This window comes from Erithacus rubecula (assembly GCF_903797595.1).
Source record: "Erithacus rubecula genome assembly, chromosome: 1".
NCBI lineage: Eukaryota > Metazoa > Chordata > Aves > Passeriformes > Muscicapidae > Erithacus > Erithacus rubecula.
The window spans coordinates 67,024,994-67,037,407 of record NC_136658.1 but is presented as its reverse complement, the minus strand read 5'-3'; positions in this window follow the sequence as shown (position 1 = coordinate 67,037,407).

Here is a 12,414-nt window from a genome sequence, read left to right as displayed (position 1 = left end):
GGTACCCCACAGGGCTCCCCCCATAGCAAAGGGGAGTCTGCATTCGAGTGAGCCCATGGCATTGGCACTAAATCTGTTCACAGCCCACTCTGCCATTGGGGTGGCTGGAAGGCATCCATATGTCTGGGAACTGAGCAAGTCAGGGAGCACCATATATTCCTTCCTGCTCTTTAAAAAAAAACCCAACCAAAATCACCCTCAACATCAACAACAAAGAATGTTGACTCATTCTTTGGGCATGGATTAGCCTTTAGTATTAATTCCTAGCTTGATCATCAGCAAAAGAAAAGGGATGAGTTGTCTTTGTTGTAGGACTCTGCAAAAAATGCAAGAATGCAGCAGAATGCAGAATACAGAATGCTTCTCCTAAGCTGGCACAAGGAGCAATTCTGTCTTAAAACTGTGAAGGGGAATCACTGGATGCATGGCCAAATAAACTGTCTCAAAGCCATAGATTTTTTAAAATAAAATGCCAGCTTGGAACAATATCAGACAGGATATGAAAAATAAGTTTTTAAAAACTCTTAACCAAACATAAAAACTCATTTGCTTAATTACAGTAATCAGAACGTAAAAGCACCTGAAATAATGAAATAAGAAGATTTGTATGTTCTGTGGTCTAAATAAAATGCGTATAAGAAAGAAATGCACTTCTAACCTGATAATATCATGAGAAGTAGATTAGGAAGAAACATATTGAATTTAGGAAGGAAGTCCTGAAAGGAAACAAAGGACTGAAAGCCATAAGAAATAAAGGAAAGAGAAAGGAGCCAAGGGGAACAGCTAGATAGAGATGGAAATTAAGTGTCAGTCAAGCCTTTAATAGCAAGATGTATGAGCAGGATTTAGGTGTGATGCACAGCTCAGAGCTATTACAAGCCTTTCTTCCACATGCCCGGAAGATAAAACTTCATTCTGAGGCCCATCTTTGGAAGAAGTCTTGTAAAAACAATTGCACTAAAAAGAAGTTGGTCAAAAAGCCTATATACTTTCTTTCACAAGGCTTTTATCCATCTTGTTTTCGTGATCCATAGCACCAACCAGCAAAAGCACAATTGTTTGCTAAGTGCAGTGATATGGTTTTAAAATGCTGTAGGCAGCTTTACAAACTCTACTTATTTCTATGTGGCTTACAGGAGGGCAAAAGTCAAAGAATCAAGGAAGAAGGAATCATGTGGAAGGGAGAGACCTAGAATTTATACTGAATGCTAAGGACTGATACCTCAGGAGAGGATGGAAGGCATATCACTCAACTGGGACAATAAAGTAAAGGGATGCTTCTCTATGGAGAAAACTTAAATGTTTTCATCTAATTTCAGTAGTGTGTCAATTCATATACCAACTGTGTTGCAGAACAATAGAGAGCAAGTGACAGGACTTAGCAAGTTTAATGAATTAATGAATTATGATGACATCCCCAAGTCATAAGTCTGCTGACATGAATTATCCTCATTTCTTTACTCCAATGGAAATAATAAAAGGAAGGGGATAGAGGTACTTTTCTTTGTCAAGTAAGGCAGAAGTGCAGACGAAAGTAAGAACTATAAGGTGTGAAACAGCTGAATCAACCTGAAAACTAATGCCTTATCCTCACCATGAAAGGAAAAAAAGTAAAAGAATTCACTGATCTTACATTACTCCAGCAAGGTGAAACTTAGCTGAAGACAATGATGCTCAGTAGCATAGCTAGATAAATTTTTTCTACAAAATCCTGGAGAATGGAGATCTTAACTGATAATTGTTTATTGTATGCATATTATTCTGACTGTGGACAATACTTTTATCTCAGTTAAATTCTTCCATGTAACAGCAAACTTTGTTCTTGTCCTGTCCCTTGAGGAAATGTTCATAATTATAGTCATTTTTTTGTGTTATGCTGAGACTTATAATGGCTTCAGTAGAAAATTTAAATTTCAATTTTTTTGCTTCTTAAAAATCTTAATTCTCCATCTCTTTCTAAGCAGTTCACAGATAGCATTCATCTGCATCTAAAACCAAAATGAATAAATCCAGTGTAGTTACCTTTAGGTCCTTTCTGTGTAGTAAAAAAGGTATCTCTGTTGAGGGACAAGTCCTATCCTAAGATGAGATTTTAATGTATGTTATTTAATAGAATTATTTCTGGAGGCCCATCTCTCTTCATTGGCTACAGAAGGAGCCTCCTGGGGTAGTTCAGCTTTAGATGTCTACTGCTAGATAATGAAAGCAGGATCTTGGATCCCTTGAAAATAATGAGACCCTCATATTCCTCTGTAGGCTGTGGGTCAATGGAACATGAGGAAACTGCCTCAGAAATCAGTGTGCAACATCTAGGAGTCCAGATTCTTCAAGTTCTATCAGGTCCTCTGCTTTGTTCTAGAGAGCCCAAGCTGATGACTCTGAACTGATATCTGTAAAGGTCAGATCAGACTGCAGGGAACCTGCCTTTGTGGAAACTGAGAATCCTGCCTGGGGCTGGTAGCAGTAGTGATGGAAAAAAGTTTATATAGTAAGTAACTATAATGAAGGCTAGCAAGGACCTTGCTTGAGAAATCATGGGCATTTTAACCTTTGCTTTTGCTAGGTTGGCTGGAGTACACCAGCTATGTCTATTTGTGAAGTGGTTTGTTCAATAGGATCAGATTTGTAGAGCAAAACTGTTGTTGCTGATGAACCCAGACCCCTACTATCCTTATTTTCAGTGGTTTGACTATGGACTAACTGTGGATTCAAGGCCCATTAGTGACTGGAACACCACAGGAGTCCTTCCAATACTTTAGCTTTGTTGATAAAGAACATGATCCAAGACTATTCTGAAATAAGAGTCCAAGTGCCATGACTGGAACATCAAAGAAATTTGCTTCAAATGTATGCTGTCAATTTGAATTGAAATATTGATGAAGGTGCACAATAAATTTCGATTCCTCTGAAAATCTCAAGACTTTGAGGGAAACATTCATGCAGAGTTCATATGAACCAAATGAGGCAAAGCATTTCCTTCCTTTTCTACTTTCTAATATATTTTATTTCAGAAACACTGGGAACAATTTTTTCTTCTTATAATGATGTATGAATTCCCTGTATCTACGAGACTATAAAAGCAAGGCTTGTCTACAGTGGACAGAGGACTCCTTATGAGAGTATAAGTACTCTTAAGGCAGCTTGCCTGGGAATACAGTCAAGATGTCTGACAAGTCTCAGGTGTAAGTTTCATTGTGTGCAATATGTGTCACCATCATGTCCCTCTGAGTTTATTGAATTAGCATTTTTTTGTATGTGTCTTGAAAGTTCTCAAATTGTTTATTGAGGCCAAATATAAAGTCATCCCTCTAGAAATAAAGAACGTGGACCAAATAAACTAGATGATTGTCCTGCAAAGCAATGACTTGGAGAAAACTTTGGGTATCTTATTAGATAAACAACTAATCTTTATCTCTTAGCAGTTACTCCCAGCTCATGTAGACTGTCTGCTTGGAGAACACGGATGTATTTCTTACATATAAGTGTAGGAAGCTTCCCCTTTCTCTAGCATTGGGAAAAAATGTCATGGCTATCTGGTCTAATCTCATTGTCGCTGGTTTTGAAAAAAAAGTGACATAAAAAAAAAAGTCAGAGTTCAGAGAAAAACACAATCAATATGAAGCCTGGAAAATTCATTTCAGCATGGCAGGCTGAAGGTGTGCCACCTTTGTTGTTTGTTGAGAAGCTTGTAGGCTTACTCAAATTCAATGAGCTATATTGCATGGAGAAAGTATGGAAGAGCTATCTAGTTAAGTGTAGAAAGGAACCAAGGACTGAATGTTAAGTATATGGGATAAAAGCACACTGGAGGCTAACTTCAGGGCCAAGAAAGAGATATCCATCTGGAAAAATGAGAAAGAGGCACCAAATATTTCAAGTCAAGAAGCTTTACCCTATTTCCAAGATAAGACCTCCAAGAGGACACATGTTCTCAGGGAAGTGGTTTCTCTGTGTACTCTTCCTCCAAGGTTTTAGGCATCATGCCTCTAAATCACTGTCTCAGAGTGATGCCTATTGGAGTAACAATGAAGAAGCAAATGAACAGACAAATCAGTTACTTCTCCATAATTCCAAATAATTAAGCAAATCGAGATGACTTTCGGAAAATATTCATTTCTATTCCCACAAGGAAGACAAGTTTGACTTATCAGTAAAAAAAAAAAATACGGGACTAATGTTAACAATTTCCTTTTCTTATTGCGACGGTCTACTTGAAATTATGACACTACACGTTAAAAGAATGTAGCCCCTAGTTCAACAACAAATGTACAATACTAATGCAAAAGCATGCTATTCAGTGTAATTCTATGGTCTTTGTTGGTATATAGGAACTCACATAATCAATCCTGGCTCCCTTAAAATTATTCCAGTAATCTGTAGGGAGAGCTGAGCCATGTTTGCCAAGTTTCCGAATGAGTGCTAATGTGGAAAAGAGCCCCATATGAATTGCAAAAGGGCAAGTGGACTAAAGCATAGCTATTCTTTGATCTATGATGCTTCCAAATCTCTGCCTTCCTGTAACATAACCATGGAATGGAGATGATGAAGTGATCCCAAATTCCGGTTACTTTAATGTATTCCTGAGTACTGGCTTAAGGACTGGGAATACCTCCCCTTTTTGGCTGAAGTTAGCAGAGGTATATGCACCAGAAACAGTGCAATAGGAATAATAAACAACATTAATAAGCTCTGAAGACAGTCAGATATTGTACTCTTTTCAGTCTTGTTAAATGATATGGCATTCCTGCACTGGTACTGTGCACCTAAGTAACATTAATGTGTGTGATCTGTATCTAAAATTAATTAGGTCTCCAGTTTGAACTCACACATTTTCACGTCCCAATGCAAGACCAAAAGACTTGGCAATGTAATTTTCTGTCTAGGCTTTTTTTCTTTTAAATTGAATTCATTTCTCTTCCTTGCTTTGTGTGTGCACAGATCAATCCCACCTACTCTCCTCATGTCAGCAAATCTATTGACACAACGAGACCACTTTTGAGAGAGAGCATTGCCTGCCCTGGGATTCCTGGTGCACAGCAAAGCAAATTTGACACAATTTCTAGAATTTTGTGGCATTACAGCTGCTTTCCTCCATGCTGCTTTTGTGTCCCCACAAGCTCATGTCTCCCTTTCTCGATTATCCTTGCTGGAGAGATTACTGCCATCTAGTGATCCCTGAACCTCCTAGTTCCCTATTGTTGCTTTACAGCATGTCTTACAGCTCCAATCTCTTAGTTTATAGCCTGCCCTCCTTCTCTTTCCCCCTAGTGTTATGAGCAATATCAATTATAAAGGTTTGAAACACAGCCTACCAATCCGAGCAAAGGACAGACCAAATGTGATATGAAGTCATAATTTTAGTCCACATAATTTTTTTCTCCATCTGTATTTTATAGAAGGGATATTGGATTTCTGTGTTTCACTATAACCTTGCTGTCAAATAAAATCCTTCAGCAAGGAGGTGGGCTGTTTAACCCACCAGCAGTGAACCATTGATTATGGCTGAATGTATTTACCACATTAATATGCCCATCTACCCTGGTACATGCAGTCTGTGCTTTTTGGCTGTTCCTCTGACTGACTTGGTGCAGTTGCCTGTGTGTTGAGGGAGAGACAGAGCTCAACTGTTTCCAGCACCAGGGCAAGAAAACCCACTCAGAGCAAACCCTAACGACTTCATGCTGCAAAAGTGAGCATTCTCACTTGTACAAGTCCTTAAACCTCAGCCATCCCCCAGCAGGAACTTCCCCCAGCACTGACAAAATGAGACACTATATATAGAAATGCCTTTTCTGGAGTTGTTTAGTCACCTAATCCAAATTAGATACAAACTGTCCTTAATTCATTAACATCTGAGCAAGGCTCGGAGGAGGTAAAGCTGTCTCTAACTGCTGATAATTAATTTCCACGTCTAATCCAATTAAAATGAACTTCAAAGGGATTTTAAGCAGAAAATCAAAAATATAAGGTATTCAAAATATGAAATATTACACTCTTTTCCTATGCAGTCTACGTATTTCCAGTTTAGCAAGTGAAAGTCTTCCTGCCTATTTGTCTGTGTGTCCATTTGGAAATTGAGGAAGCAGGAGAAGGATAGCAAATTAAGTATTTCAGAGTGGCAGGCAAACAGCAGATTGACATGTAGCCAGACTGATTTAAAAGGAAGAAAACAAACAACCGTGAGACTAATGCGGAGCTGGCAGATTTTTCCATGCATCAGAATTGCAATCATATTAAAAAGACAGGTGCTCAAAAGCACTAGAGAAATCAGTGTGATTTATTCCATGTGTTCAGGGAATCCCAGACACATGTTGATCCTGGGAGAGGAGCTAAAAGCTTTATTTTTCAGCAAGAAGAGAAGGAAGGGGTAATTTGTCCAGAGACCATGAGGACCCTAGAAAATGTGATATATCAAAGCATTACAAGTGCAGTTGCTACAGGCAGGAGAGCCACTTACATCCTAGGACAAACCAGCCAAAAGCTGAAGCGCAGTGTACCCGGGGTAGCCACACTTCCACTGAGCTTCGTAGGTCTAGAGATGGTGCAAACAACTAGCTTTGAAAATTATTCAGGTGAGAACTGACATTTCTCTTAGATCAAAAGACTTTCCAGAAGAATTGAAGAAGAATGCATGCACAGATACTAGAGGAAAGTGCATGGAGAAGGGATTTTGCAAATGACCTGGGTCTGTTTTAGCCTCTACTACTGCTTTCTTGATGAAGAAAAGTAGCTGCTACTCTGCCCATGCCTCAGTCTTCCCATCTGGAAAAAGCTATAATTGTGTCAGTCTTTGTCAAGCACTTCACTACCTATAGAGGTAAATAATATTTAAAAATAGTTTCCTGCAACAGAGCACACTGCAGCTATGTCTATATAACAAGGTCAGTGCTCCACTGTCATTTCTAGTTCAAACAGCCTTCAAAACTCCTTCCTAAAAGCCAGGCAAATGGGGTGAGCTGTACACCTCCTATCCTGCTAGCAGCACCTGGGCTAATAGTTTGAGGCCAATTTATCTACAAAAGCTCAAGTCATGGGATATGCTATGGAGAAGGCATCCTTTTGTTCTGGGCATTTGCATTGCTGGCAGAAAGCCTTCACACCTAGCAATCGGCTGCTAAACTTAGCAGCTAACAGTGGGGATGTTCCAATCTGGCTGTGGCAGCAGGTGGCTTAGCAATAATTAGTCACATTCTTCTCTCCTCACAGGCATCAATTCATTTCCACATTATGTCTGTGTCTGTCTTATTGATTAGTGATACACAGCACAACCCAGGGAAGCCATTCCTGGTCAAACAAAACTCGCGACTGACATGCTGGAAAATATGCTGTGAAAATTGCCTACTCGAGCAAAGTACTCAATAAAAACAGAAAACAAAGTCTCCAGGAGACTACCTGTGTAGTCTGTGACCCTGTCCACTCGTATCATGCTATAGCCAAACTGCAAACCTAAGTGCTGCAGGCATCTTCCCGAGGAAAGCATTCATAGGGAGGTACAAGCTCTGGAAACCCAAAAGGTTATATCCCCACGAGCTGGGATCTCTGGCTTGTGAGGCTCAAGGTTCACTGAAAGAGAGATCTTGTCCCAAGGCAGCCTGAAAGGTTGGTGCAGTTTTGCAAAATACAAGCTGTCCATGAGAGATAAACTTGGCTCAGCAGGTGTCATTAGTAGCATCGAGTTCAGCCCCAGCAATGGTTCCCACGGCAGCAGTGTCACAGAGCACCATCCACCTTCCAGCTTGGACTAATTAAAGGGCAGCTACTCTGCCAGCTGGACATTCAACGTCTTTTGTACTCTTATTACAGAAAGTATTTGTTTGCTGGATACCTTTATGAAGTAAAACAGCTCCCAAGGCTCTTTGATTAAAAAGAGGGCAAACACCATCACCTTTGATGGAAGCAGAGAAAATCTTCTGTTTTCTTGGGTTTTTGCAGCATCAGAATTTGAGGAGTCTTGAAAACTCTTCCACATTCTCAAACGAAGAAATTCCTTCCTTCCAAGCAATACCCAGTATTCCACTGGACTGCTGAGAAAGCACAAGGAGTTGAATTGTAACATTGGTTATTTCATGTTGCTTCCAGTGATAATGGAGCACTTTTTCCTATTATAAAACAGCATTTTGTAACTCATTCTGTTATTTGGGCTGTAAAAGGTTTGGTTTGAGATGTTTATTATTTACTCAATACTTAATTGCCACGCTAGAATGCATTCACAGAACAACACACACTGACTTTTGTTATCACTTGGGTGGTTCTGTTTTTCCTTAAGAAGCAAACAAAATATTTCCTGTTGTGTTTCAGTTATCCATTGATCCTTAGGCAAAAACAGCAAAAATTCAGAATAATATGGCTGTGATATAATACACATAGAGTTTTATTGTGGAATTGGTTTTGTCCATTTATGTTTCTGATTGGCTGCTTGAGCAGAAGGAAATTAAGCCATAAAGAATAAGTTGTTGTACATGATATTTCAATTTTAGAGGAATAGCAATAGAAATGAGAATGCTGGGGGCCCACATACATTCATCTCTCTTGGTATCCAGAAGTAAAATGAGATGTCACATAGAGCTGCCCTAGCTCTTCACACCTTTTTTCACTGTAACATTTCAGTAAAAAAACGCATTAAAAGGAAAACCAAACCTTCAACCAATATTGCTGTAAACAGCTTGAATGTGACTCTGTTTTAACTGCACAGATGACAGCTCTCTATCTCTCCAGCCATCCCTTTTAAGTCTGCCTGGCCATCATAACATTTCACCCAGCACCAAATGGGCAGCAGTGCTTGCCAGGATGTATTGCTTGTAAACAGGTCTGAAAGGCTCCCCTCAGCCAGTGTGTGTTTGAATAGTCTTTGCACGCCTTTGGGCAGGTGGATAACTAACCACAGCATGACCGTGCTGTGAGAAATCAAATCTATTCTCCGATCAGTACTTCTCCTTGCCTTTACTTAATTTTCCTTTTTTTCTCTTTTTTGGTACCTGAAAAACCAGTTAGTGAGAGAGAAAAAAAGGAAAATAAGACACTTAAAATACCCCATCACATTAAAAGTATGGATTTAAAATTCAGTTTGATAAGTAGATCATTTATTCTTTTGCAGACACCTTTGCTTTTTTCTGCAGTGAAAGAGAACATTTTCTTTTCATGGCCGCTGGCATGGCAGCAGGGGGTTGACTTCAATGAAAGGTACACTTAGCCATAAATTTGGATATGGTGTCAAACTGTCATGATTAGGGAATTATGTTACGTTAGGTCGTGAAAAGTGAACAGAAATATTATCAGGAAAAAATGGCATTGCACTACAAAGCAAGGTAGAACTCCTCATATGTATTGTAAGCAGATGCTTAGTTCAGTTTTTCTTAAGATAAATTTTTCTGATGTAATGGGTTCACTGTACTGCTGGTCCATTGCTGGTCTCCTGCATGGGGCCAGCCCAAGGGCTCCTCTAGTCCTCAGGACTGCACTGCTTCTCATCAACAGTTTCTGGACAAGAACTCTCTCATGGTTCCCAAACCAAGAAATCAGCAGAAATGGTGACTGCTGAAGAGCAAAACCTGGTGATAGAAACAGGGAACAACTTTTTTTCCTCCCTAATTTCAAAAAAAGTTTGAAAGCATCAAAGCACCTTTTCTTTTTTTTTTAATCCCAGGAAAACATATATCCGCATATAGAAAAACAAAATTAATTAAAAATATTAAAAAAAAAAAAAGAAACAAAAAATAATCCTTCATAAAATTTCAGGAGTCTTTCAAGTTTTTGCTGATATAGACTTAAAGTTCAAAATAATCTGAATTTTGATGAAGAAAGCTATTGTCTGCCAGAGATATAGACTGGGTGGCTGAGCAGCAGTATATTAACCCATAAAGTATATGGCTTAATCTTTTGATTGTTTATGATATGTTATATTGTATCTAGTATGGATGTATCTGTGGATTAGATTATTTTTATGTGCACTGTTTCAAATTTGTATGTAAATTTATGCAAAAAATGCTAGTATATAATTAAATACGCTAATGTTTAATATAAATTATTATATATATAAAAATATTTTCAAAGATAGTCGTGTTCAAGTACACATACATAAATGCATTTATATATGTCTGAAATTGTATGAGACAAAGATATATATATAATGTTCATTGAAATTGGATATTGAAAGTGTATAGAGTTTGTCCTACTGTGTGTCCTTCACTCTGTCTTGATTTTTCTGTATCCACAATCTGTTTCAGTGTTGTCATTATCCTTACTATTACCATCTCTGCTTTACTTTGGATACCACTGACAACCCTGGAGTGAGATGCAGTAACGGGATTTACCATGAGCTGATAAGCTTTACTTTGGGGACTCATTCTTTAGGTAACTTCTTGCCAATCAACAAAAAAATCTACTAACTTCTCGGGGTATTAATGAAAAGAAAATAAAACTTCTAGATAAACCAGATTTTTAAACAGCACAGAAACATCTGTTTCCCCTCCTACCCACCACACTATCACCTACAGCCACAGTCCCTCCAGATGTTCTTGTCCCAGCATAGGTAGTTCACGGCTGCAGTCCCTCAGAGGTGTCCCTGCATCAGCATTGATCATCCATTGCCACAATCTTCATGGATTTCACTGCCCTTTTGGGCATCAATTGTCCTCTCACAGAATCATTAAGGCTGGAGATTACCTCCATGATCATCAACTCCAATCCCTAATCCCAAAAGATGGCTGCTGCCTGTTTCTTTCTTAATTTTTTCTGGTCAAGGGCGCTGGGTTTTTCAGTGAGTGGATAATGGTGGAGATTTGTAATGCTGTGGTCTCTCCATCATGGCTTTCACGTGTCCTGGGGGTAGTGTCCTGCTGATTTCAGCCAGCACACAGTGGCCTGTGACCCTCTCCAGCCCAGTTCCCTTGATAGGAGAGCCTGCAGCATGCACCCTGTCTGTAAGGTACAACCCTGAAAAACTCTACCCATCTCCTCTTAAAAACAGATATTTGAAGATCATTTTCTGAGTGTTGCAAGTTAACCTGAACAATCAAACTGAACAACAGCCATTGCTCCAGTGTCCCCAGCCCAGGCCATGTGTCACACAGGAGGCTGAGGAACCCTGACCTGTACTTGGCTGTGAAGGCACCTTTGCACAGACTGGTTTGTGTGAAGCACATGAAGTGAAGCAGTGGCTCAAGTTTTCCTATGGATCAAAATATTTATCTTAAATCTTCAATTACTCGGTAAACCATCACACAATGTCCTTTACAAGGCTGGCAGTGAACTTACTGAACTGGAAGGAGAGCAGGAGTCTGTGTAAGCAGTGGTGTACCATGAGAAGTGGGAAGGGTGTTGGCTATGTCTGTGTAGAATAAATATAGGAAATATTGCCCCTGGGTCAGAGTGTACTACTTACTAGCTGTGAAGACTTAGGACAGACCTTAGCAGGGCCTATTGCAAACCAGTACAGCTCCTGACCTAACTGCAAAACTGAAGGAAGGAAATCTGACAGAGCAGAGCACTGGGGACAGGATGGAGACAACGTTTTCATCCACACTGCACACCACGTGGAGATGTCCTGAGTGAAAGATGACCCAGTGCTTTGAATTGTATACATTATGCTCCAGCAGAGTTTTGTTTCCAGGGGCACTAATCCAGAAATCCATGTAGGCTAAGCTCCTATAGTGTTTGCCTTGTGACTGCCACAGATTCGTGTTAAAGGTTCCAGTGATTTTGCTCCTCTGCCATAATAATATTCTGCTTGTGAAACTAATTGAGTTTCTTTCCTGCAAATGCCAAACTCCTGAACTACTCATTCAGGGTAAACCAGGCATCATAGAATCATGGAATGGCTCAGGTTGGAAGAGACCTTAAAGGTCATCTAGATCCAAACCTGTCATGTGCAGGGACATCTTTCAATAGACCAGGCTGCTCAATGCCCCATCCCACCTGGCATTTAACATTTAGTGTGTTGGGGCATCTTCAATTAAGGATAGGAATTTCACAATTTTTTACAGATCCTTAAGAAAGGAAAATGGAAAAATAATGTGGTGAGCTGATATTTTCTGAGGTTTCTAGGTTTTCTGGTGACACAGGGTACAGGAATCTACACTGTGCTCAAGCCAGGGTCTTGCTGCAAGTGCCCACCAGAATAGAAGGCAATGAACTAGACTCTTCAGGGCTTTAGCCATCAGGTTGCTTTTAAAGTTTTCCAACTGAAAGTGCTCCTTTCTCTTATCATAGGTCCTGTCTAAATATGATCCCAATAGTCTGTAAAAGTAAAGGTGTGTGAGTGGAGACAATATGTTGGGACTGCACTGTGCTTCTGACATTCCTGTCTGTTGTCTGTATACCTTTCCTGCCCACTCACAACCAGTAATTCACACCATACACTTCGATCTTGTTTCAGTATCATTCTATCTCATGACAGCAGGAATAACTGCACTAAAT